General features: G+C 47.6%; 1 protein-coding gene across 1 annotated transcript in view; it reads right to left on the bottom strand.

Annotated features, from left to right (window-relative positions):
• Positions 1 to 25,936, bottom strand: part of LPP (LIM domain containing preferred translocation partner in lipoma) — a 316,293-nt gene that overhangs the window by 287,443 nt on the left and 2,914 nt on the right. The gene's annotated exons all lie outside the window — the stretch shown is intronic.

Below are 25,936 nucleotides of genomic sequence, written 5' to 3'. Positions count from 1 at the left end.
CACATTCAAAAAGAAACCCCACCAAAAAAAAAAAAAAAAAAAAAAAAGCCCCTTTGCCCAACCCCTCCCTTCACCAGCTCCTCTCTTGTTATTACAGTTAATTGCAAGCACATTGTTCCTAGAGTTTGTCTGATAGAAAAGAACTCCTACTATGTAGGGGCTGGGTTTTCCCATTTTGCCCATCCTCAAGGCAATGCTATAAATTATTATTATATATGTTGGCTTTGCAAACAACTAAAGCATCCATGCTGAGTGCCTGCACAGCAGCATGCTGTTTCTCAGTGTGACTCGAAATAGCCAAGATATTAAAATCCCACAAAGAACTGAGTTTCTAATGGAAAAATTGATGGGCCAGATGTTGACACTGATGATTACTTTGCTAGCCCAGGGCAGAGCCTAAATGCCCCTAGGTTAGAGGGCCTCACCCTTCTCTTTTCCTCAATGACCCACATTACAGTTTAGCTGCTCCCACACCCACCCACCCTTTGGCTTCCTTGCCCAGAAGAGTGATGCACACTATCCTTTCCAAGCCCTGGCCCTTTCCCTGCAGTAGTCATCGCTCCCACATCACCTGGATAAGGGATCAACAAGCTCTTCAGTGCTGAAGTTGGCACAGGAGAAGAAACACTTAGCAGTAAGACATCAAATACTGCATCTTGAGAAAAATACAGGTAGTTTCAGGACCTACACCTGTGCCAAGTCCCTTCCTTGTGTTTTTAGTATGTTTAAATAAATAAATATTTAAAAGTCAGTTGTTTTCAGTAGTTTCTTTCTCTCCTGGTTGCTGTGGGAAAGTCTTGCACAAACTACTGGAGAAACTACTTACAAAAGGGATTGCACACATCTATTTAACAAAACTGAAAAAAACATGGCTTTCCCCAAATTATAGTGTGAAATTTCGATAGAAGGGAACATAGTTTTTCTGTTCTTTGAAGCCAGGGTCGCCCTTTCAAGTTGTGCTTCAGTTGCCTGAATCACGTGCCCGAGACCACCAACATGATGCAATTTCCGTGTCCAAAGCTTTGGTTTTGTAGGATTTGCTCATTTAAGCTGTGGGAGACGGCAGCACATTACATACTGCTGACGGCGTGCGTTTGCGCGTGTGAACACAGATGAGGATGAGGTGAGATTAGGATAAGCCTACAGGGAATTAGCCCGGTGGGTTATTTATTCCAGGACAGCACAGATTAAAAGGGCTGACTGTCCCTTTGGCCTTACAAGCAGTCACGTGAGTTATCAAGCACATTTTACATCGGAAGGAAAGGAAGGAGATGTTATCATCCAGGTAAATATTTCAATAAACAAACAGCTGGTGCAGTCAATAAGCGGCACTTTGCATGTGATTAGCATGACATCTCCCAGGATCCCAAAACACCATACAAAGAAATGCTCTTTTTAAGTCTCCCCGGGGCGGGTGGGTTGGATCAGTCCCGGCTGACAGGCGAGTTCAGAGGGAGCAACTCCCCAGCCCACCATCTCAGGGTCCTCAGGCAGGACCAGTCTGCTCAGTCTGCTCCCGTTCTGCAGCATCACCCCCAGTCAAAGCCTCCCAGTCCCACCCCAGTGCCGACGAGTGCCTTGCCCGTGCCCTGTCCTACTAGACCAGGCTCCCGGCTCTCGAGGGATTTAGTAGCAGAAACCAGGCAGCCTCATTCCTACTGACCCGTTCTCACCATAACATATTTCCCACTTCCGAGCGACTGGCTGTTCTCTCTCAGTTCTGGTTAATATTATTTGTGTTTTAATGCTTTCTAGGAACCATTCCAGCTTTACATCACAACAAATACCACTCGGTAGGGGAAACACTTAATCTGCCTGGCCATGCTTTGGGTACTTTGCTTTAGGAACTGGTCCAGGCAGTCAGATAAAGCAGAAGTGCCTTCCCCACAGCCAGAGCTCTCCCCACACCCACTCAGCCCCACTGGGGACACAGCTTGTAGGTCTGAAGGTGACTTTCACCTAGGTTGAATTCTGGAGCTCCTCCAGAAATGCTCCCAGGAGCATGAGCAAGCAAAATAAAGAGAAACCCACAAAAGCCTGAGATCAAAGGACTCTTTGGGTTCCTCTTCTTTGCAGTCACACTGGGTATTTCCCATTTTCTTCCTCCTGGTCTCACCAGCAGCAGGTCTTTCCACAGCATCGCTTACGAGAAAGGGAAGCCAAGGCAGGGAGAAGCACAGGAGGTTCTTTTTCAAATCTGAAGAATCAATTCACTGGAGACTATTGGTTCTGGTACTAACCTGGAGCCTGGCCTTTCTAACTTACAAATTTCCACATGAACCACAGCAAAACACACTGGCCTTTCTGGGAGGCGCTGAAGGGGCCCAAAATTACACAAAGAGTCAGTGACAAAGCTGAAAACAGGAATACTCGATTTTGTGGGTTTAGAACCCATCTTACACTACGAAATATTTCTCCATCTCTCAAGGGAGACTGTTTTACACAATTCCTGGGATTTTATACCCAAAATGGCATCCAGGACAAACAAAACAAAAAAGCCCTTGGCTAGAGCCATGTGGACTCTCATAAGGACAGGTACCAAAGGTTTGATGCCCAAGGAGGGACAGCAGAGGGGATAAGGTTTGGTCCTATCAAAAAATATGAATTAACAGCTCTTCTGCTCTCCCCCCACCCACCTCAAAAGAGGGCAGGAAAGGTAGCAAGCAGGAGGCCCGCTATTGTAGGAAGACAGCAGGTCTCTGGGTAGGAGACCTCCTGGGCAGGATGGACCAAGCACCGCACAGACCATGCTTCATGATCAGCTCCCAGCCTGGGACCATGGAGGACCCCAGCAATGCTGCAGCAGGACCACATCTCCTTGCCACCCCAGAGGATGTAACCAGATCAACAAAGACTTATTGGTCAGCTCCTCGTCTACAATTCCACCTCTCGTTTGCAGTTTGTGCATTGTTTACTCTCACAAAGAGGAGGCAAAAGAAAACAAAAACAACCAAAAAAAAATCAAAAGAAAGACAAAGAACCCAATCAAGGATATCTGCTCTTTGGGACAGGCTGGACAAGCTCAAAATGGGACAAGCTCCCCCGGGGAAGGGGGAGGAGAAGGGGAGCTCAGCCCTACGCCATGTTAATTATTTACCCACAGATTTTCTCAGGAACTTGTAACCCACACCCAGCATCTCAGGAGCACGACCGCAGGGTGCAAGCAATGAGGAAATCAGGGAGGGGGAAGAGGAGGAGATCAGCAGTAAAGCATTAAGAGTTAGAGGCCAGGGATTATCAACCAGACAGCATTATCCAGTTACGCCACTGATAGGAGGAGGAGGGTAAAAAACCCAAGGAAGGTAGAGTGCTGTTAGATTCCCAAAATACACAAAGCACAGACAACAAGCACAACATGTAAGGGTGTTACATTAAAATACTGAGCATTACACAGCATCCACCAGCATAAAGAAGAAATAAAAAATACAAAAGTAGTCCTCAAGGAACTTAATCTACCCCTTCCCAGCAAACCCACATAGTACTGTGGAGCAACAGAGGGCACCTGAAAGTCTCCTATCAATTTATTCCCCATGAGAATTCTGCATATCCCCCACCATCAAGAACAACATTTGTGCATGATTTTTAGTCAATATTTTGGTGTTCTGCAGGGGAGGGAGCTTGGTCTTGTAATGTTTATCTTTAACCAAAGAGGAACTAGAAAGTTCAGATTCTGGAGAGGTCTGTGGGTTTTACTGGGGTTAGGGGGGAAGGTGTTTAGGAGTTATTTTTTGTCAAAAACAGGACATGCTTTTTTCCTGTTTCTTTCTAAATTTTTCCCCCCACAGAAAACACTTCCCATTTTCCACCCAAGTGCTAGTTTTGAACCCTGCAAAGCAGCAACCTCTGCTCCACCAGCAACGGTGGGGAGCACTCTGACAGGCTTGCACCACCTCAGCATTTGCAATGTCCTCCTTCCAAACTCCAACTTAACTCCCTACTGACATTAACATTCTTCTTTTTTTTTTTCCCCCAATCAAATTGACCACTGCTGTTCCTCTTATAATTACTAACCAGTGGACTGAATCAACACACTTCAGCTCTGTGAGGAGGAACCATTTACACCACCCTGTTTTCACACCAGAACCACTGACTGTGTCACATCCAGCCCCTGCACATCGCTCTCCTCCGCTCCTCCCCGGGACGGTCCAGCTCTCAAATATTGTTTTTGTGTAGGTCCTACAATCCCACCCACCATACAAAGCAGAAAATGCTTGCTTAGACTTTTTGGTTGGCTGCTTTTTTTTCTTTAAGCAAGTGACATTTTTCAAGCCAGATGACTTTTTCCACCTTAAATGTTAGCAAGAGAGTGTAGGGGGAGAAATGGTGAGGAAAGTAATCAGTTTATCTTTCTCCTCTAGCTTGATGCAACTGCCCTTAACTCTCTTATGCAGCAGCAGCACTTTTCAAATATATTTATTCCACCAAAATGTTTAAATATTGCAGAGAAATTATATGATTGGCCTATACATTCTCCCTTTCCTAAGACTTTTCAATCAGTATTACTGAATGCATTAGGAATAGGTTCTCTTGTGTCTTTTACCAAGCATCTTCCCATTGTATACATTGTCCCTCCTGCTTTTAAATGCCACAAGGTGCAGGGCGGCTCAGGCAGCAGGAACACGCACCTCTAAAGTCACTCCAGGCTAATACACAGGAATCAGGAGTGCAAGGTTTAGGCCTAAAGTTTTTTAACTTATAAAGTCCCTTGCGTTGTCAACAAAAGTCACCGACAAATCCAACAAAGGTAGCAGCATTTGGAGATTATCATGTCACATCCCCTCCTCAACCTACTGGAGTATCAGCAAATGTTTGACACAAGACAAAGGTAATTTTTGTCCCCTCTCAGGCACGCTAATGACAATAATTATCGTTTTTAGCCCAGCTCATCTTCCTCCTTGAACAGGAACCATGCACCAGTCAGTCCTGTCAGATGACAGCACCTCATGTTTGTCAAGGTGAGCAATGGGGAAGGAGAGCTTCTCTAACATGACGCAAGAGAGGGACATGCACAGTTCTTGACCTTGATGCATGGAGCACAGAGCAGCTTTAACCACAGAGACCACTTCAAGAGATGGCCAGGACAGTAACCAACTACTTAGACACAGGAAGAACAGGAAGGGAAACTGCCTTATATTCAGAGCGACTTCTGGCAGGGAGAAGTTAAAGGGTTGTCCTAATACCCATCTCTTACACATAGATGCAATATAATTTTTTTTCCTCCCTCTTCAGATGCTCTCTTCCAGTCCCATAAGTTTCTACAGAGACATTACTTTCTCTTCTACAGCATACACCAATATTTCGAGTGCTTACCAGCAAGTCCAGTCTCCTGATCCTGATAAACAGCATCCCCCTGATTACAAGCCCCCAGTGTGCTCCATACACCACTCCTAAAGCAGCTGAGGTTATCAGAGCAACTTCAGGAAAACAAAGGTAGTTCCTCCCGTACCATCAGCCTAAAAGCTGTTCCTCATCATTACATTTGGCTTAAGTCTGCAAAATGCAAGACTTATTTAGAATTGGAAAAGAATGTGGCAAGATTAAACGACAGCAGTCACCAGTGTACTCCAAGAGCCTTACCAATTTCCACTCCAACTTCCTTTTCCTCTAAAGCCTTCCCCAACACACTTCCCATTCCCCACCAAGCCCCCAAAAAACAAGTTTGGACCCAGCCTAGATGTTCTCCCCATATAATCTATCCGAAGTCTACAAACTACTGACATGTGGTCATCAGTTACATAAAGAGGAGTCAAGCTTGCAGGTGAGAAGTAAAAACTCATCCATTTTATTACCCTTGTGCCGATTTGCTCTCACCCACGGGCGTGTCCGTCCATCAGCTGCCAAGACCACCCCATCTCCTCAGCACTGCCCTCCTTCCAGTGGGAAGGTGTGGAGCTGGCACCATCTCTCATAGTCAATTTAAGTGGAAACCCAGCCTACACTTTTCTGTTACTGTTTAACCAGCACTTTGCCTTCTGGACCAGGGTCTGGACCCAAAAGGAAGGATTTACTCTCACTTTGGTTCCAGTGAATGCTTTTTCATAAAGTAAAGGAACAAGGAGGAGAGGATCTGCTGTCACCAGTAAGGAAAGCCACTGGCTCTCCATCAGCTCACCCTCCTGTGGTCACTGGGCTTGCAGGGACAGGAGGTGGGGACAAGCAGTTTGACTTTTGACATTGGGCACCATGGAAATTCAGCTTTGCCTTTCCCTTTCAGTCCTGCTCTGTCCTTTTCCAAAAGGAAAAAAAAAGAAAAAATAGAAAAAAAGGAAAGTAAAACAAGGGGAGGCAAGCACACCAGAGGTGGCACACTGCCTGTGGGAGATGAGCAGTAAGCTCCGCAGTGGCCCTCAGGTGTGGCAGAGGGAAGAGGAAGCTCTGCTGCCGATCCCTCTGATCCGGGTGCCAACACGTGAGCGGGCAATTAGCCCAGTTACGGATCTCACACCATTCAGCTCTGCTTTCTCCTGGGAAACGTGAGACGGGGCAGATGCAAGCACGTTACCGGAGAAGCAATGGCAGTTGGGTAACGCCACACTGAACGGGAGGCAGGAAGGGTTACACAGCACCGTGGGAAAGCAAAACCCAATCTCAACATCCCCCACAGTTCGTAGGGACGGGCCACTTCACTAGCCCAGGCTCTGCTGCAGAGCACCAACAGCCCCTCCAGCACCGCCTGCTCCCCTGGCCACCCGCTCCACAGGGGTTTCTCACCGGCCAAGAGGCCCATGACCGCTCGCAATGTCACGCTGCCCACCCAGAAAGGCAACGCTGAAACCTACTCCTGTTTTCCATGAGCTAAGTGAAACAGCTTAAATATTACCCAGCGCTGCCAGCCCTTGTGATGGGTAAATGCTTTCGGGATCAGGGGGACATCTTTATTTAAATGGCATCTGTACGGCAGGTGGAGCATCAGCTTCAGCACCCAATTCATTTGTGTCAAGCGGGTGCGAGTATGCCCCGTCGCTCACAGCCCGCTCATACAGAAGGACGATGTGCCAAGCCGGGGCACAAAGGCAAGCATGCTGACCCCTCGATTAAAATCTGTATCATCCAGCTTTTTATAGAAAACAGCTGATCTCCTAAGGACTCCCTGTTACCATAAAATGAACTGCAAAAATTTCAGGACCAGCCGCATGATTCGGGATCTGCCCGCCCAGGTAGGCAGCGACTTCAAAACGCAAAAAGCTCGCAGAAAACACACCCAATGCAGATCACCTTATTTCGAGAAGAACAGAGCTTTTTTTCTTCCACGTTTTAGCTTACTCCACCTTCCAAAATAGCCTGAACCAAGTCAAAAAAGGCATGTTCGTTTTGGAATGAAGCAGCCTGCATATGAAGCGCTCACAGAAGAGCTGTGGCAGAACAACTTGTTCCTCAATAGCTATTCTGAACCACGGCTCAGTAACAGATCCCGAGTATGTCTCCGTAAACGAGACGTCGTGTTGATCTGACAACCCAGTTAAAGTGGTGGGCAGAAGCTTGAAAACTTTTACAAAAGCACAAGCTGACAATTCCCTTGACTAAGGGCACCCTGACCCAAGAAAAAACAGACAGCATTCGTTTCTTTTCTAGAGACCTGCTTTCCAACCTCAACTGTTTAAAAACCATTCAGTCCAACCTCAAGGTTGGTAAGACTGGCTGAAAAGCTAACACAATAAAAATTAGTGTGTTTAAAGTTTTCCCCCAATTGGCACTCTGTATAGACAGCACTTTTCCTAAAGCTTTCCTACATAACCACGAGGCCCAGAACCTTCAGTTTACTTTAAATGAAAGATTAGATATTAAAGCAAATTACAGATTTAAGGGAGCAGGAGCTATAAAAAACTTGATATAGGGCAGAGATTACAACAAGATCACAATCAATAGAAATCACTGAACATCTTGAACATTAAAGCAAAGACATTGAACTTTCAAAATAAAACTCCAGTTTGCTTTTTACTATTATTCATGATTTCAAGGTCCCAGATCAAAAAGCACTTCAGAAGAGTGACCTTTATCCTCGCTGCTTTCACACAGACTGAACACTGCCTTTCTGAAGGGAGACAATTTCTTGAACTACAGTGTTAGTATTTTTCTCTTCTTATTTTTCTTCCCCTTAAAAATTTCACTCAGTGTCGCAAGCACTAATTAATGCAATCCCTTTCCGCATGCTCCGTTTCACTGTCTGGCTGTCAGTATCCAGATCTCCACCATAATGGGAAAATCTTTAGGAAGCCACATTTAAACAAAATAAACTGCAGAAATTTTTTCCCCCCAAAAGGTTTCACAGGTTTAGGGTTTTATACAATAGCTGGTTTTTACAAAATGTAAATTCAGGATCCGGATTAAATCAGTGTCTTGTTACAGCCACCCTGCATAAAACATGCACCTATTTCCTTCTGGGCAATGTGAATTTGTTCACCGTGGCCAACTCATACCACATCCATATATTAGATAAATACACATATACATATATAGGTGCATTCAGTCTCGTCTGGAGCTAGCTATGACCGACACAGGGCTCATTCAGCCAGGAGGAGGGTTATTAAAGCGTTATCTGCACTCGAAGCGGTTTAATGTTACTGGGCTGAAAGGAAACAGAGAGACATCCTGTTTATAGGCTGTAGAGCCCCAATGGATAAACAAGTGCACCTCAGTTAAAAGTAGAGTGGGGAAGGAAAAAAAAAAAAAAAAAAAAAAAAAAAAAACAGGCAGAAAGAGAGACTTAGCGGGTGTCAGGATAACAAAATACCAGCTAACAAAATAAGCTCCATGCCTGGCAGCACAACCCCGGGGCTGCCGGGAGGCCCCACGTGCTGCGGGGCTGCAGAATGTACAGAATGTCCCGCCACGCTGGGGCTGCCGGCTCCTCCGACCCCACTGCGGCCGCCAGACCCTGCTCGTCTTTCACCCCAACGCTGGGACGCTTCCTGGCACCCGGTGAGGCGACACCGGAGCTGTTTTTCCACCCCCTCTCCCCTCCTCTCCGCTCTCCCAACGCACGCCCCCGCTGCCGAGGCTTTCTATGTATTTTGGTTTCCATACGCCGGCAGGGCCGCGCCGTGGATGCTCGGGGTTTTTGCAAGGTCAGAGCAGGAAGGGTGTCACACAAGGTCAGGGCTCACTGCGGCCATGCCTCTCTGCTAGCGGGGCAGGGAAGCCCATAGCCTTCCCTCAGCATCCACTGCTGGCCACAGGCAGAGGTAGACCCTGGGCTGGATGGAGATGGTGTGGCCTGACCCAGCACCTCTGCTGTAAGCCCAATCCCCAGCTACGGCAGGGAGGAGACAGTCCCAAGATGTGAACCCTCCCACTCTTCTCCCATCAGAAGAACACTGAAGGTCCATCTCCAGGTTAAAAGGATGTACCAGGCTTATTCTCGTTCGGATTATCATTCGCATACATGGGCCTGGCAAGAGCAAGCAGGACTGAGCCAGAATTCTGGGATGGAAGCAAGAAGTGGGAGTTCTACAGAAAAAAAACCTACAAACATCCCTCTGCTTCTGACATTAACAATGGACTGAACAAAGTGATAGAAAAAGTTGAGGTCCTACCCAAAGGCCCCTTCACCTCCACTGAATATAAACCCACAATGCTCACCCGCTCTTGGGTTACCCTTAAACGGGAAGCAGAAACCTTCTGTCCATTCCACATCTCCCCAAGCACCCATGCTGTGGCAACGGCAACTCACTCGGCAAGCTCCTTGGAGCTGCTGCACCCTACCTTCAGCATCTACAGCAAACTTTCCCCCAATAACACAGCCACTCCTAGAAAGAGTTGGCAGACAAGGATGCCTGGTCAGTGTTGACAACACCTTAACAAACCACAGAGAAAAAAAACCTACAAACATCCCTCTGCTTCTGACATTAACAATGGACTGAACAAAGTGATAGAAAAAGTTGAGGTCCTACCCAAAGGCCCCTTCACCTCCACTGAATATAAACCCACAATGCTCACCCGCTCTTGGGTTACCCTTAAACGGGAAGCAGAAACCTTCTGTCCATTCCACATCTCCCCAAGCACCCATGCTGTGGCAACGGCAACTCACTCGGCAAGCTCCTTGGAGCTGCTGCACCCTACCTTCAGCATCTACAGCAAACTTTCCCCCAATAACACAGCCACTCCTAGAAAGAGTTGGCAGACAAGGATGCCTGGTCAGTGTTGACAACACCTTAACAAACCACAGACAAACAAGGCAGGGAACACAACCCACCTGCCAGGCTTAGACAAGTAACAAGCCCCACAAGGACTCTTCCTACCTGATAGACCTTCATAAGAAGAGCTGACTGTATCTAATCTCACTTTCCACACCTACACCTTTGTTGCTCCACTGATTATTTTTTCCCCTCACCAGTGAACATGGAAAATGGACCCACATCCGAAAGCCTCCACCCTCACCCACCAACACAGAAGGGAAAGTTTTCGCTCCCCTAGCTTTTGGTTACAGGACAAGCAGCCCAACCTAGCATGCAGAGGAAGATTTGAACAGAGCACCGATACCTCACAGGGTAACCCGAAACAAGAGACCCGGGTCAAGATTGGAGCATGACTTCTCACATCTCTGTTGCCTTTTTGTTTCTCACTGCCTTGCTTTGTTTACAGACCCAGAAACTCTCTGCAATGAAGGTGCAAAACCCAACACTTTCTCCAGCCCTTCCCAGACCTGATGCAAAGCATGAGCAATGGAGAATTATCCCTGGGTGTACAAGCAGAGCTCACTGATGACACCAGCATTCACCCCCTGAGCATTTCCATCACAACGTGGCTGGCACAGCCAGTGCATCACAACCACCACAAGAACCTCCCAGCTCTGCAAGGACACACAAAAATGGGACTCGCTCAGCTTTGAGAGGTCCTGAGGATGAGGCAGCGCTGCCAGGTCCTCAACCGATGAGCTGAGACCCGGGGAACCTGAGAGCTACTCCGAAAAGGAAGTCCTGAGCAAGTAATTTCTCATTTGATTCTTATCCTACTCTTTGTCTCGTGCAGCTGAGACGGGTCTGACTCATACTGGGTTTCCGTAGGGCCTGACACAACAGGTTGATGGACTCGTCTTGAAATAAAACAACAGCAAGCGTGAGGTGACCATATCTTGGCCAAGAAGGGCCCAAATTCTAGACAGTACTCAAAGGGACATCTCTGAGGCAAATAATTGTTAATGAACTCCTTGCTCATCAGCTCCGTGTGAGCCTGAAGCCTTTATTTTGCCTCCCTTCCAGCTGGAAAGAAAGTTCATTGAGAATGAAAGCTAGTGACTCGCAGGGAGGAGTGACAGATGCTGCCTGCCTGCATGTGTGAAAAAACTCTTGACAGGCAGAAATAACACATCTCACATGTCTTATGGTGGCAGTGAAGCAATAAATAATCTAATAGACTACTAAGGCTCATAGTAATAATGTTGTGCTCCCTTTTCAGAAGCCACTCCCCACGCCGGGTGACATCTGCCATGCTATAGATGTTCCTGGAACAGGGAGATATTTTTAAATCTCTCAATGTGGCACAAAACTGTGAGTGTATCAGCCAAAATACCAGCCACCATAGCGTTTATATATAGCCTTGCACATACCGTATATAGATGGGAACATAGACAGATACGTGGTATCTAGCAGCATTACAAACAGACATTCTTCTGCTGGTCGCAGAGCACTTGAGAAGAAACTTCCCAGCTCACAGCTCTGCCCGTGTCAGCCTGCCCCGTATATCTCTCCGTCAGCTCCTGCTCCTCAAGTGTGTTAAATGCTGCGTCTCAGTTCTTGAGGATCATCAAGACTCCGTCCCTCCACCTTCTCACATGCTTCCCTTTGCTACAGGGCATTGCAGTGCCACTGACTGAGTTACCCTCCTCCTCTGAACGCTCCTCTGTACACACACCTTCCCAACCAGAACCCATGGGCCCAAACACTTCCACTCTCCTTGCTGAGATAGGTCCTGGGAAGGTGGGGGAGAAGATCTTCAAGGCAGTCCAGTTCACTCAGGACACCTCCATCTAACATGTACAAATTCTAGATATAGCTCCTAATAGAATCAGGAACAAAGAGCTGCTTGTAAGAACATAAAAGGATTTGCAAGCTCAAAACTGGGAATAGCTCCCTGTGGAGCACCTATAATCGCTTCCCAGGAACTCTACTGGCACCCAAGTTATTGCAGGGGAAAAAAACAAATTAAAAAGTGGCATGAGATAATGCAATACATTTTCTCACGAGCATCAAACATGCATCAGCATTTCAAACAGAGTGCCGCAGCCCCCAGAACCAGGTTGATGTTTAAGCTCCTGATACAGTTATCTGCCTAATAATAACCCCAAAGAGCACTCCTTGCCTGGCTGCCTGCCAGACCACATGCAGCCTCTCTGCCCTTTTTTTTTTTCTTTCACTTTTTTAAACTTTGTCAGACATGGAAACGTTGACTCTAAGAAATTCAGCCTCTTCCGTGAAACAGATTGGCTGAGACTTCTTTTTTGTTGTTGAGGAAACCATGATGTGGGGGCCAGGGAGGGGAGACAAAGGGGGAAACTTGCGTATTTTGCCTTCACGTGTGCTTTATTTTCTCCTTTGTCAGGAAACAGTGAGAAAGGATCTGACCCGGTTGCCGTCAGCTGCATTGGAAGTGATTGTATCAGCTCCACCTGCTTAACATGGGTATTATTCAAGACTGCAAGGACAATGATTTGGAGACAAATCAGCAGTGACTGGTGCGTTCTCGAGGGACAAATGCAACACACTCGTGCATGACAAGCAATCCACAATAGCAGGGCAGTCTCAAGGTTGGGAGGAGGAAGGAAAGCGGGGAAGGCTGCACATCTCCCTGTGTTTGTCTGGGGAAAAAAGAGGTATTACAAGGAGATCACAGCTTGTTCAAACATTTCGGAGTTTGCTCCACAATAATTGCAGCACTCGGGAGCAACAAAAGAACTGCGCCAGGAGATCCAGCAGCTACGGCTCAGGGAGGAACATCGTGTCCGTGTCAAGCTTCAAAGCCTTATAAACTGCAAGGAGTGCAACACAGTTCCTTCATATTCAGAGAAGAACAGCCTTGTCAGAGCAGGCTGTGAGGCACCACGCTTTGCCATTTACACCTGCTACGGATCGGGCCGCCCACACCACCGAGCTCAGGTATGGAGTGCACCATTCCTTATAGCTGGTCTCTTGTGAAAAAGAAAAGTCATGCTATCAAAGTAACAATGGAGCCTCCAACAAGCATGTGGACAGCGGTACAGGGTGAAACAACTGCTCCTCAAGCACCACAAAGGCACTTACATGGTGTCTTTTATCTTTTACCTTTTCCTTTTAAAGGGGAAGATGTGTCAGCACAAGCAGAAAGCTGTAGGTAACCAGAAGTTAGCTGTGCTCCCTGCACTCTTTTAAGCCCAGCGAGGCTGTTCTGAGGGGGTGCCCCACTGTCACCTCTCTGCACAGTGCTCTAGTGTGGCAACCATATCGCCAGTAAGACCCTGGCAAGTTTTAAAGGGTAGACCGTGCCTGCAAAGATTTTTGTCACTGCCTGCTCTGCCTCCACCACATACCCCATTCTGCTGCCACCGAACACCCCACTCCCCAGTGGTTTTACTCCAACAACTTCACAGGCTGTCACCAGAAGAGGTGCTCAGAGACAACAGCCTGCCCACAGACACAGCGTGTGCGGTTCAAATGGAAGAAAAGCGCTTTATCCCATTCTGCACCTTATTTCTCTGTGATTAGAGCAAGTAATAACATCTCAGCATCTCGTCTAAAGCCCTGAAAAATGCCAGTGTGCGTCCCCCTCAACTGCTGTAAATACTTAAACATATGTACCCATATACACACATAACGATGCCAAATGACACTCCACCAAAACAAACAACATCCGGCATCAGACCCTTGTGACCCAAATGGGTGAGTTTTCATATGAATTTACCACTTTTGCCCCTACGCAATCAGGGAGGTGGAAGCAAGCCAGGAACGAAGGCAGGCAGGCATCGCCCTTTGCAAACACCTAACAAGCCTAACCGAAAACACCGAGCCCAGCACCTTCAGAGTCATCCCCTGCACACCCTGCCAGGGCAGGCGGTTAGAGACGAAAAAGACTCACCGGGAAAGCTCTTCCATAGGAGCTGATATTTTAGCTATTAAAGGAGTTTCTGTTTAAACAGACATTAATTGCATACACTCAGGAATTTCTCAGTTTTACCACTTAAAAACCACCCAAAGCCACTTTAAGGCTTTTCCTTTTTGCTCTCCCACCTTTATTTGCTCTGTAAACACATTTGTGTGTACCCTGGATCCCGTAACATTCAGTTTCTGAGACAGCAGCTTCAAAGCAGAGCAGCAGCTACCTGGACTGCTCACCAGCAACTGCCAAGCATCCTGATCCTGCCCCTGCCATCACCATGCAGAACTCCTCACAAGACCTTCTCCTAGTCCAGGATGAAGTGGAAGATGCCGTTGGTGTCGTTTGTACTACCAGATAACGTTATCAGGAAAGAGTGCCCACAAACTCAGCCACCTCCCTCGCAGGTTGGATTTGTCACAGCAAAGCCCCACCTGGTAGCGGTGGGGCTTGTTTATTAGAGAAGCATTGCAAGTTTTCCAGCAGATCAAGGCCTTGCTTGTGGCAGGTGGAAGATGTGCTGTAATTGCAAATAATTTGCAGTCTTTTGAAGAGGCCGTTGAAGTCAGCCCAGTGATATTTCCCATCCCATTGGCAGGCAACGTGGCACTTGCCATGCCAGGCGAGAGCACTGGATAAGGATCACCTGATGGAAAGAGCCCTGGAAGAGAGCATACTCCTGTGCACCAGCATAATTATGGCTAGCAGCTACAGTAGGGCTGCCCACAAAGGTACCCCTGAAGATCCCAAGAAGGAAAGGACAAAGGGGGCCAGGAAACTTGGATCAATTTTTGGCCTGGAGTAATGTGTTCAATTTTGAGCCCCCTACTACAAGAAACACATTGAGGTGCTGGAGCATGTTCCAAGAAGGGCAACAAAGCTGGTGAGGGGTCTGGAGCACAAGTCTTGGGAGGAATAGCTGAGGGAACTGGGTTTGTTCAGCCTGGAGAAAAGGGGGGAGACCTTATCTCTCTCTACAACTACCTGAAAGGAGGGTGTAGAGAGATGGGGGTCAGTCTCTTCCACCAAGAAACAAGCGATAGGACAAGAGGAAATAGCCTGAAGTGTGCCAAGGCAGGTTTGGACTGGATATAAGGAAAAAATTCTTCACTGAAAGGGTTATTCAAGCATTGGAACAGGCTGCCCAGGGAAGTGGTTGAGTCCCCATCCCTGGAGGTATTTAAAAGACATGTAGATCTGGTGCCAAGGGACATGGTTTGGTGGTAACTTGGTAGTGCTAGGTTAATGGTCGGACTCAATCTTAAAGGTCTCTTCCAACCTTCCAACCAAAAATGACTTTATGCTTCTATATTTGTACACACACATGTATACATACAAACGCTTATATACATTTGTGCACATCTGTGTAGCTGTGGGCAAGTCCCTTAGCCTCCCTCCCTTACTTGTCAGTAAATGGAGGGTAATATCACTGCCCTCAACACACTTTAAAACCCAACGACTGTGTAAACACCTGCAGGCAATAGGAACCCCAGCATCTCCACCTCCACCCCATCGCTGCAAATAGCAAGAAACTTCAGCAAGGACACACCACCGAAACGTCTTATCAGGCCAAGGGAGCGATCAGTGGCATCAGACCAAAGGGGTTGCTGGCAGATATCCCACAATACTTTCTATTATGTCCCTTTATATTGCTTTATGCCTTGCACATCCCTTGGCCTCCCTCCCAAAGAGGAAGGCTGGGAGCGACTCCTCTCATCAAACAGGCCTGCTCCATGCCTCTTTTGCCTCTGAAAGCAGGTCATCTCCACCATGCTCAACCTCAGGCCACCCAGAAAGTAAGGTCTGAACCAAAACTCAGACGCTCTTTTGCTATGCTGGCTACACCACCGACCTACATGCACCAAGAGACACCACCACTAGGTCTAGCAAAGCAGCCTCTGCAGCATCTCACAGAAGTGGGGGGTGAGAGGAGGGGAGTCATTTTTGGCAATGAAAATGTAATGGAACATTTTGTATCGATCTATTGTGGAATGAGTCATTTTTAGAGTGATTCGCCTCCTCTTCCCCTCGCTTCCCCACCCCCAAATTATGGACTGCAAGAAATGAGCCGAGATAATGGGCAATTTCAGATGTTCTAAGCTCAGGTTTTTCTCCTGCTGGAACAGCATGCCACGACAGTAGATGGACTGAGCTCCAGAGGAGATGCCCTTCATATTCCCACACCTTTTACCGGCTGCAAAGAAGCTGCATCTAACTAACAGGTAACTAGGAAAGGACTAGGAAGATGGGGGACTACTTTAGAGAGGAAACGAAGGAACAGAAGGAAGATCTGGAAAGCATCAGTAGGGAAAGGAGATACAAAAAACAGATGGGGATCAGACACAAGCCTCCCCCACCCCCCAAATATAAGCAATCTGGAGGGGGATCAAATTGGGGAGGGAAAAGGGTCTAGGTGAAGCCACTGCTGCTGCTTTAGGAGAACTCTGTGGACCTCCCAGTCTACATGCACTTGCCAGGGTATAAATGCCAAACATCAAAAATAATCACTTCCAAATAAAGAGAGGAAAGAAAAAGAAAAATCAGAGAAAGGGAAATAAGGCTGGTGACAGTAAATTAATCCTCAACTCCTTCAGTCCTTGGGGATGAAACAAAACCCTTAAGGAAGTTGTGGAAGTCTCAATGTTTTTTTAGGGAACTAAAAGCTGCATACATAGGAACCAGATGACAAGTGAGTTTTCCCACCTCAGTTCCATGGAAGTTAGAGCACAAGGACTTTTGTGCAAAGATTACTGTTCTTCTTTTACTTGGAAGTGGGTATGGCGCAACATAAACCACTGATCCTACGCATATCTCATCAGATGTCACTAAAGTGCACTTGAAAACCTACTCATACCATATACATTGGTATTAAATACACACACACACAGAGCCAATCTCTGATCTGCTGTCCAAGTCCCTCTAGAGGACTAACTTTGATGGCGTTAAGCAGAAGGTGGCAGGTTACTTATGCCCTTGTCTATTAAGGTTTGACAATGGTGCACACACAAGATCGCATGGGGTGTAACCACTCAGCACCCCACCAGACGCATGGGGCACCCAGCCAAAAGATCTTCTGGCGCTGGACTTCAGCCAGGACCAGTACTCTCCATTCAGAGAAGAAACTGGTACTTCATACACTGGAAGATGACTAATACCAGTAGCTGAGTTACAGCATAGCTTTTAACATACCACGAAGAAACGTTAAGGTCATCTCAAGTCTCATCTACAGCATCCCACAGTATCCCCTCCCACAGCTGACTTGCTGCTCTTTTTTTCCTCCTACTTCTTTTCTCACTTTCTACCCTCCCCTTCAACCTTCTTTCCTTTCAGGTCTTCTCACCTCCTTCTATACCCATTTACCCTCCTCTGTCCATCCACTCCTCCGGTACCTTAAACACCCTTCTCATCACCCGCAAGTCCCAGCTCACTTTCTTCTAGGAATCTGCTCTATCTGGATTTCAATCTCCAGCAATCGCCCATGCCTTCCCTCTCCTGGCCCTCAAGCGTATGTTTGTCTGCCTGGGATTGCAGACTCTTTAGGACAAGGATTGTCTTCTTCCCCACTTGAAAGCAGGGTATACATTTATGGGGCAGGTAAATGATAAACAAGCAGTCTCAGCACTTCAGGGTAGCTCAGTGTGGGCTCCCTCCACCGAGCTCCCTTGGTGTTTGCCTTCCCTTCCCCACAAACTAATCAACCCGCAAGACTTTTTCTTCCTTATCTCTCAGCTACAAGGCTATCGCTTCAATTTATCAGCATTCTTCAAAAAAATAGTTGAGAAAGGGAGGAGGGGAAACAAAGAGCCTTTAACAGCCCTGCTCACCCACAAACTCAAACCCCAAGATACAGAGGAGCTTGTGGGAGCCCTGCGAGAGGAGAACATGGCCAGAAATAACTCACCAGGATTATTTAAAACCCCACATGCCTTATTTCTATTCAGTTTTCAGTGCGTTTCTGGATGAGCAGACACACATGGCTGTTTGCTGGGGGAGCATCTACCAAATCTACATCAACTTCCACCAGCCAAGCACGTCTCTGCCTTTGGAAGGAGGTTGGAAAAGAGACAAGTGGGTTGTTGAAATTGAAAGCTGGGGTAAGGGAGGAAAAAAAAAAAGTTCTGAAGAAAAGATTACCCACAACACATGGGGCATCAAGAGGTGACTAAGAGGTAGCCCATGTTCCAAGGAAAAAAAAAAAAAAAAAAACAGTGAAGGCAAAATTCTCACTCCATGTCAAGGTTGAGCTGATGTACCAAATCAGCCGGCTGTTTGGCAACAACACCCATGCACGATGGGGGACTTGCATAGCAGGAGCAGCACTTCTCAGGAATCAATGTGATAAAATGCTCATTCAACCAAAACAAATAAATAAATAAAGAGGGCAAGAGCACTTGCTAGACAGTTCACAGAGTTGATGCTATCAGCTGGCTTCTTATCTCATGAGAACCTGAGTTGTCTGGGGTTTCCTAATGCCCCAAGTCACCGCTCTCTGGCCCCTACGCTCCTCCACCATATGGACTTCACCCCCTGCCTCTCCCTTCTCAACAGCCCCTCGCTTGCACAAGGGCATCACCTCAATCACTTCGAAACACCCATCTCCAGTGCCCTTCCTGCTTTGAGAAATTCTTCCCTGGGAACAGGCTCACAAGCCACGTCCATCTCTGTCCCTACGGTCTTAACAGCCTCTATGAGATTATCTGATGTAGCTTTCTTACACTCACACATCTCGGCGGAGAATTAGCTGATAACTAACAAAGCACTGCGGGCAGCGCGTGCGTCAGGAAGCATAAGCGATAACACCGTTACGCGATGAGAAACCTCATTCAGACCCCTAGGAAAAATTACCATTTTTGTTATTGGTTTCATCTCAACTCACCAGACTACACAGCAAAGGGAGTGCTGTGTCCCTCGGTAAGTAATTCAAGTAAATAATTTGCAGGGGGCATTCAAACCACCCTCTGATTAAGAGACAGTGACTGCAGGCAAGTCAGCGGGCGACAAGAAAGGCGCAATGAAAATTAAGCACAAAAGGAGAGGATGAAGCAATCACCTAAGGAAACAACAGGAGGTCACGCAAGAACACGTGAGAACAACAGGCACCCCCTTCCTTCGCGCCGAATGCACTTTTCTGCGTAGCAGAAGATAGAGATTCCACAAGATAGAGATTGAAGAGCTGGTGCTTAACACTGCCCCTGGAGACTTGCCCAGAAGTTTTTACGTTGCTCAGCACCCTGCGCATAAAAGGGCAGCACCGGGGATGCTCCTGGTGAACTCCCGCTGGCCAAGCTGTCTGGCAGGTACAGCTAAAAAAGCCATTTTTGGAAAAAAATGCCTTTTTATAGCTTATCTCAGTGGAGACAGCTGCCTCACGTCTCTAGAAATAGCAGGATTTAACAGCCATGTTTGCAGGGACAGATTTTAAAGGTTCCATCTTCTAAGAAACAACCTACACATCCAGAAACAGGAGGCCAGATTTGTTTTGGTACTGGAACCCCCTTCCATATGCTAAGTGTGCCCACGGATTTGCAAAAACCCTGCTCTGAAAATGGGATGTTCATTCAGCAACAGGCAACAAGTAACGCACGTCTGCCTTCCTATAGAGTCTGTTCCTGGTGCAATCAGCGGCAAAATAGCACACGATTAGGCTGATATTGCCTTTTGCTGAAAATTGCTGGCACTTTAGAAGTAAAACAGTGGTGGAGGAGAGCATTAAACACTGGAAAACAAGACTAATTAGTTAAATAAAAATACCCCGCAGCTACTGCTGATCAGCACCTCTGTTAGTTCTTTTCGGAAGGAGCGAACTGGGATCAGATCCATAAAGGTTGTTATGATTCCTTCAAGGTGATAAAGACGGAGCACGGGCGTTCCCAGCTGCAAAACCCAACCTCATGAGCCTGGAGGAGCCTCTTCAGCCACCCCACCTCCATCGTGTTTGTGAACATGGGGTGGATAAGTGTTATTTTCCTACCTTTTAGCAATAGCAAGCTTTTTAAAATAAAAAGCACTAAATATCCCATGAACTTAACACTGAAAGAGCTTATGCTAAGGATGTAAATGGCTCTGAATGTAACAGAGCTCCGCAAAATTTCAACAGTACCACCTTTTAATAGCAACAGTTGGACCAGTTGTCTACAGCATCCTCCTCATTATGAGATTATTTATTTATTTTAATTTTTTTTCAAACTGAATGAAGGGGTACTAAAGACAATGACCTGCTGTGAAATGACCGAAATTCCCATGCAAACAACCCATTAGCAGTGTTCAAATGCAATTTAAATTACTAGTTGTTAAAGTGCTCCTCAATTTCATGGTAAGTTTCCAAGGAAAATTACATGCTATGTACGATTTAATTGATTGTTTTCTTCTTCTTAACATCCATTTATTCCCTCCTCCTGTCTCTTCCTTAATTTCAAGGGATAATAATGACTTTTCAGGGAGGAAGGGGGAACGACTAATGGAGTTGAAGAGGGATTTACCTGAAGAACACGGATGTAGGAGGGAAGCGGCTGCAAAAACGGGCAGTTTCACTGGAACTCGTCCCTGTGATATTTTCACAGTAGGGGTGTGAGACAGCACTGCACAAGGACTCCTTTCCTCCCCACCACAGGCAGCGACGCTTTTGAAACCTGGTGTTTCTTTAAAACCTCCCTCCCATGGCAAAGCAATAAGCCACTGGGGAGCCTTACCCACAGTTAAATATCAGAAAATGGTGGTAAAGCAACAAGAGCAACTTGTTTCCTCCCCCCAGGCACCCTAGTCCTTGAACCGACACGCTCACTGGAGGCAAACAAGTTTTTCTCATCTAGGAGATCTCATCCCAAATGCAAATACCTAGTTCACAGGAGCACGCTCCCCCCCAAAGTTGACTGAAGAATTAGGCTGCGAGTGAGACCTCCTGCTGCTTGCAACAGCTGTTACACAGGAATGTGTATTATAAACCTAATAACAACAGACATTTCTTAAAAGCCTGCACTCTGCTCAGATCCGAGGAAGGAGCAGCGGTATGATTAGGTAAGGTGCCATCTGGAAATTCCTGAACTAATGATACGTGTAGGGATCATGTCACACACCAGCAACAGGCATCAACTTCATGAAAATATACAATCCAACCTGGTTTACCTTTAAGCAACCAATGCAGAAATATTTTGTGGTCAGAAAAGAATGACTTTATTAGAGTGAGGTGGGTTTCACAGTACCGCTCGGCACAAGGCTGCGAAGCAGCCACCCGCCTGCGGGACCTGAACATGAATGTGGGACCTGAACATGAATGTGGGACACCATCATGAGGGATCCAGAGATTTGCACTTTTCCCAAATCATGCCATAGTTTCTACGCCCGAGCATCGGGATAATACAGCTTTCCTCAGCCTGCCAGCCCTATTTAGTGTTTAAAGGCTCTGAAACCTTTGCCTATAGGAATGCAAATTATCAGATGTGTAGAGCCATCCTAGGCTCAGAACCTTGTGTCACTTTCATCCACTCCATGTCCATATGTGCTAGCTCCATGCTATCTGGAGCAGCTTCTCTTACCTGCTGTGGGGCACGCACACCCAGAACAAGGAGGCTAAATCCCCTCACAGCAACAGAGCCACACAGTGACAGCGTCACCATTTCACCTCATCCTCTGCCGTGCCAGCCCTGGATCCATTGGTGCAACAGCCAGGATGAAGGATGGGCTGTGAACCAATCCTCCTTACGTGGGAGCTAAAGCAAATCCTCTGCATTTAATACATCATTAGAAGTGATTGAGAGAAGCTTAAGAAAGGCAGGCGTGGAGCCCTCTGAACACACTCGAGGTCCAGCGCCACAGAAAGCTTCTCAGGCTCAAGCATTTACAGGGTACCAGGCTGCAGCAGGAAAACAAAAAGAAAAAAAAAAAACACTTTACACAGCTATATTAATTTACAGGCCAGCCCTTAATGGCTCTGTTCCTGGAGCAGAAGAAAGTCCACTGTGGATCCTGGTTAGCATCAGTGATCACCGGATCTGCCCAAGTCCTGGAGAAATACCAGATGGAGAGCCCTGGCAGCCTGTGGTCCCAGCCGTGGGCATCCTCCATCCTTCGGGAGCTCCTCCAGCCCTGGGGGGAACACAGGCAGCACGTGGGGAGCTCATTCTTCACCGTCCATCCAGCTTTCAAGTCATATCCTCGCAGCGATGCGATGTTGCACAGAGAAGGATTGGTACGTGAAGATTAATGTCCCCAACGTGCTTCCCCAGCCTGCCAGAGTAGCGCTGCCCAGGGGCCTGGGTTACAGCATCCAGGCACAGCTCATCCTTGTCTTCAACAAGCAGCCTGTCCTGGCGAGCAGGAAAGAAGGGAAACTGCAAGGGGGTCAGAACATCATCATTTCCAGCCCCGCCGTGCTGTCCCCAAAGCACCAAGCTCGGCCACAAGCAGCTGGGCAAAGGCTGGACTTGCCACATCCAAGTGCCACCAGAAGCAGGGGCTGATCCAGGGCGCAATGGAGCAGGGGAAGCGCTGCGGGGGGGCACGGGCATCGCCCGTGGCACAGGGCCACACGTGCACACCCGAAGGCGAAGCGCAGCGCACGAGGAGCGACACAGACGGCCCGCTCGCTGCCTCCCACAGCTTGGCACCACCACACACGACGGAGGATGGGGGCTCCTTGGCAAGTCACTGAGGCTTCAGGTGCCCCCCAGCACCCTGTTCACCAACCCATCACCAACACCATCCCCGCAGGCTGTGCGCTCTTTGGGACGGCAGCTCTTTCCTTCACACCGGTACCCAGCCCAGCGGGGCCCTGACCCCAGAAGCTGCAGTAATCCAAGGAGCTTGTGGAAACAGCAAGGATTAAAACGTGGCTAAAGTCTGCAAACATCCAACACATCACATCTGCAGGAATACATTCCGGCAGTCCCTGCATCACCTTTTGGGGCTGAGTACTTTTCAGCTCCCATCCCATCCTCCTGCCAACTAAGCCAAGCATCTTTCCCTGCCCAGAACAATCCCGCCAGTTTCACACCCCAAGGACCTGCAGCAAATCCACCTCTCTGGAAAAAAAAACCCAAGCCTCACACTGAGTGTTTATTAATCCATATTTAAAAGGGCAATAGAAAACCAACAAGAGATTTAACTCTCTAGCAAAGGTCTTAAATTTAAGACAGGGAGACAAGGATAACAGCAGGTTTGAATCAGCCTAAAAATACCAGTTAGCCAAGAAGACACAAGCATCACTAACCAGCAGTAGAAACTATAAAGGGATTTTCACCAATGCCCCTTCCCAAGTAAAAAGACAAAGTGCAGGGTTTTCTGACAGAGGCACAGGACTGGATGCTACACAACCCCCGGCGCAGCGTTAAAAGCACTCTATACGTGTTACATGCTCCAAATGACAAGAGGAATGCGGGACGGTGGATTTCTGTTCCAGATTCCCCAACATGGTTTTAGCTGCCATGAATAAAACAGGAAGCAGAGCATCTTCCAGGTTCCCCCCATGCCCCTGGCTGTCTGGATGAACTGTGGTTTCCGTTCAGGAAAGAGAAAGGAAAAGGGGGGAAAAAAAAAAAAAAAAAAAAAAAAGCACCAGCCAGCTGCAAGCTGCAATATCAGGCAGATTAAAAACTTCACACTAAGTAAAAATAAAGAATAACAGGAAAAACCAGATGCTGAACCTTCATCCAGTTACAGCAGCTAAACTTCTTCAGGTCCCTAATAAAACCAAGTTAAATATTAACATTTGAGAGAAATATACCCATACGTTGTACAGCCTTTTTAACACACACTCTTGCTTCGGAGACAGAAATCATACTTAAGCTGTATTTTACTTGCTGACCACACACATATATACTCATTTAACTCGACAGTGCTCTGCTGCCTTGCTGCATTAGCCAGTGAAACTAAAAGGAAGAGCGTGACTGAACGGGAGCTGCTTAAATTATCTTTATACCTAGGCCTGAAGAAACATTTTGCCTTTGAGACCAATCCACTAAGCTAACTTTCCCTGCTACAGAAGGTTTCATTGGGTCCCTTGCTGTTGACTGGCGATCCACATGCCTGCCTCCATCAGCAACGCACACGCTTTGATGCAATCCATCTGACTAAACAAAATAAAAAAAAATAAATAAAAAAGTCCCAAGTTGCTTGCTAAAGCAGCAATGATGCACTTACCAGCATCCAGGCAAGCTCCTTCGCTAGCACGCTTCCCTCTCGAGCAGATCAAATTTGGAACAAGGTCCAGGAGCAAGAGAGAACTGAAAACTGACCACAACAGGCTTCCAAAACAAGAAAGGGGGGGGAAGAAAAAAAAACCTTACTACAGGAATTCAAATCCTGCTTCCACCAGACCCTGAGTCACCTCCCCTCCCTTGCAATAGATCAGAGCAATGGGTAAACATTTCCAAATATGGAGATCAAAACTCCAAAGGATGTCAAAAAAAAAATCACCCTTCTCTCCCTGGCTTTGGCACAGGGATGACTTGCCCCTCTGAAGCCTGAGCTGAGCACATCGCTGTTGCTGACCTACACGCAGCCCGGGGCCATGCGTCGCCGTCTTGACCTGCACTTTGGAGGCTCCTGGCTCAATGTCTGACACTGCATCTCTGTCCCCTCCCAGGGATGCACGGGAGATGCAATGGGGGCAGCTCCAGGAGCCATCGCCCCTCATCCCCTACAGCAAACCTCCCTCTTGTCCCTCAACTCATCAGCAGAAAGCCTCCTAGAACTACTTTTTGGACTAATCTTTTTAAGGCAAATAGGCAAATTCAGGCTGTTTATAGTGACACTAGCTCAACAGAGCTCAGCCATCAGTCCCAGTAAAGAGGTCCTGCTGCCGGGCTCCACATCATCTGCTCACCTGGGGCAGGGAAATCTCCCCTGCCCTGGCTCATCCAGCTGGTGCTTTGCAAAAACCGTGTATTTGATTTTGCTTTACAAGAAAAAACACATGACCATGGCTCTGCAGAAAGCAACATGCCACTCGGACAAGGCAAGATGTCCCTGCAGGGCCAAGGACCCCCAGGATGGCAGCACCCCTCGATCCCTGCTGAGATAAATAATGCAGCATCCTGGGGCAGGCGTGAACAGGGAAGCACTCAGCCTCCCCCATCCCTAGGAGAGGGCCTTGAGGGTTAGTGCTGAAGCCCTTGGAGCAAATTTAGGAGGCAGAACGGTTATGCTTAGTGGGCACAACTGGCCCTGCAGAGGGGAGCCATATACCCATGCCCCCCTTCCCCCCGGGCATTGCTCCCTCCGCTGCAGGAGCCGACCTGCGGGCAGCAGGGAGGTGACTGTTCCTGCCAGCACTGGATGACAGCCTCCTGGTAGCTGCTGCCATGGGCTCCAGGAGCAGGCAGCCTCTCAGGAATGTGCACATCAGGACGTTTTCAAGGGGAAGAGGTTGCTGAGGCCATCCAACCAGACCCGAGTGATTCCTCAGCACCACCCACAAGATGCTATTGAATTTATAGGGAAGGAATTCCAGAGCTGACTCTGCCCATGTATGGCCAAAACAAACTGAAAAAAAAGTGACATTATAGTACATCTGGCTTTCCCTGGGACTGAGGCTCAGGCTTCGGGAGGAGCCGAAATCCTGCAGTGCCAGCGGCTGAGCAATTACCTCTAGTACCTAGGCAGAGGTCGGGGGCCCGTGGCAGCATGAGTTTAGCACCCAATATCACAGGTGACACAAAACACGTAAACCTTTGCTTTCAAAGAAAGCAAAGCTTTCTGCCTTTTCAAAGAAGAACAACATCTAACTTCGTGATCTGCCCCTACCACTACAAAAAATAAACCTTGCCAGGCAGCACCAGCAGGTGCCCATTACACTGGTGGGTATAAAGGCAGCTTGAAAGAGCCAACAGTCCAGGTGTCACTAAGTGGTACACCAGGACAACGTCAATGCAATGCA

This window comes from Calidris pugnax, unplaced genomic scaffold (genome assembly GCF_001431845.1).
Source record: "Calidris pugnax isolate Ruff unplaced genomic scaffold, ASM143184v1 scaffold111, whole genome shotgun sequence".
Taxonomy (NCBI): domain Eukaryota; kingdom Metazoa; phylum Chordata; class Aves; order Charadriiformes; family Scolopacidae; genus Calidris; species Calidris pugnax.
The sequence above is the reverse complement of the archived record's forward strand: the minus strand, read 5'-3'. Positions and strand labels throughout refer to the sequence as shown.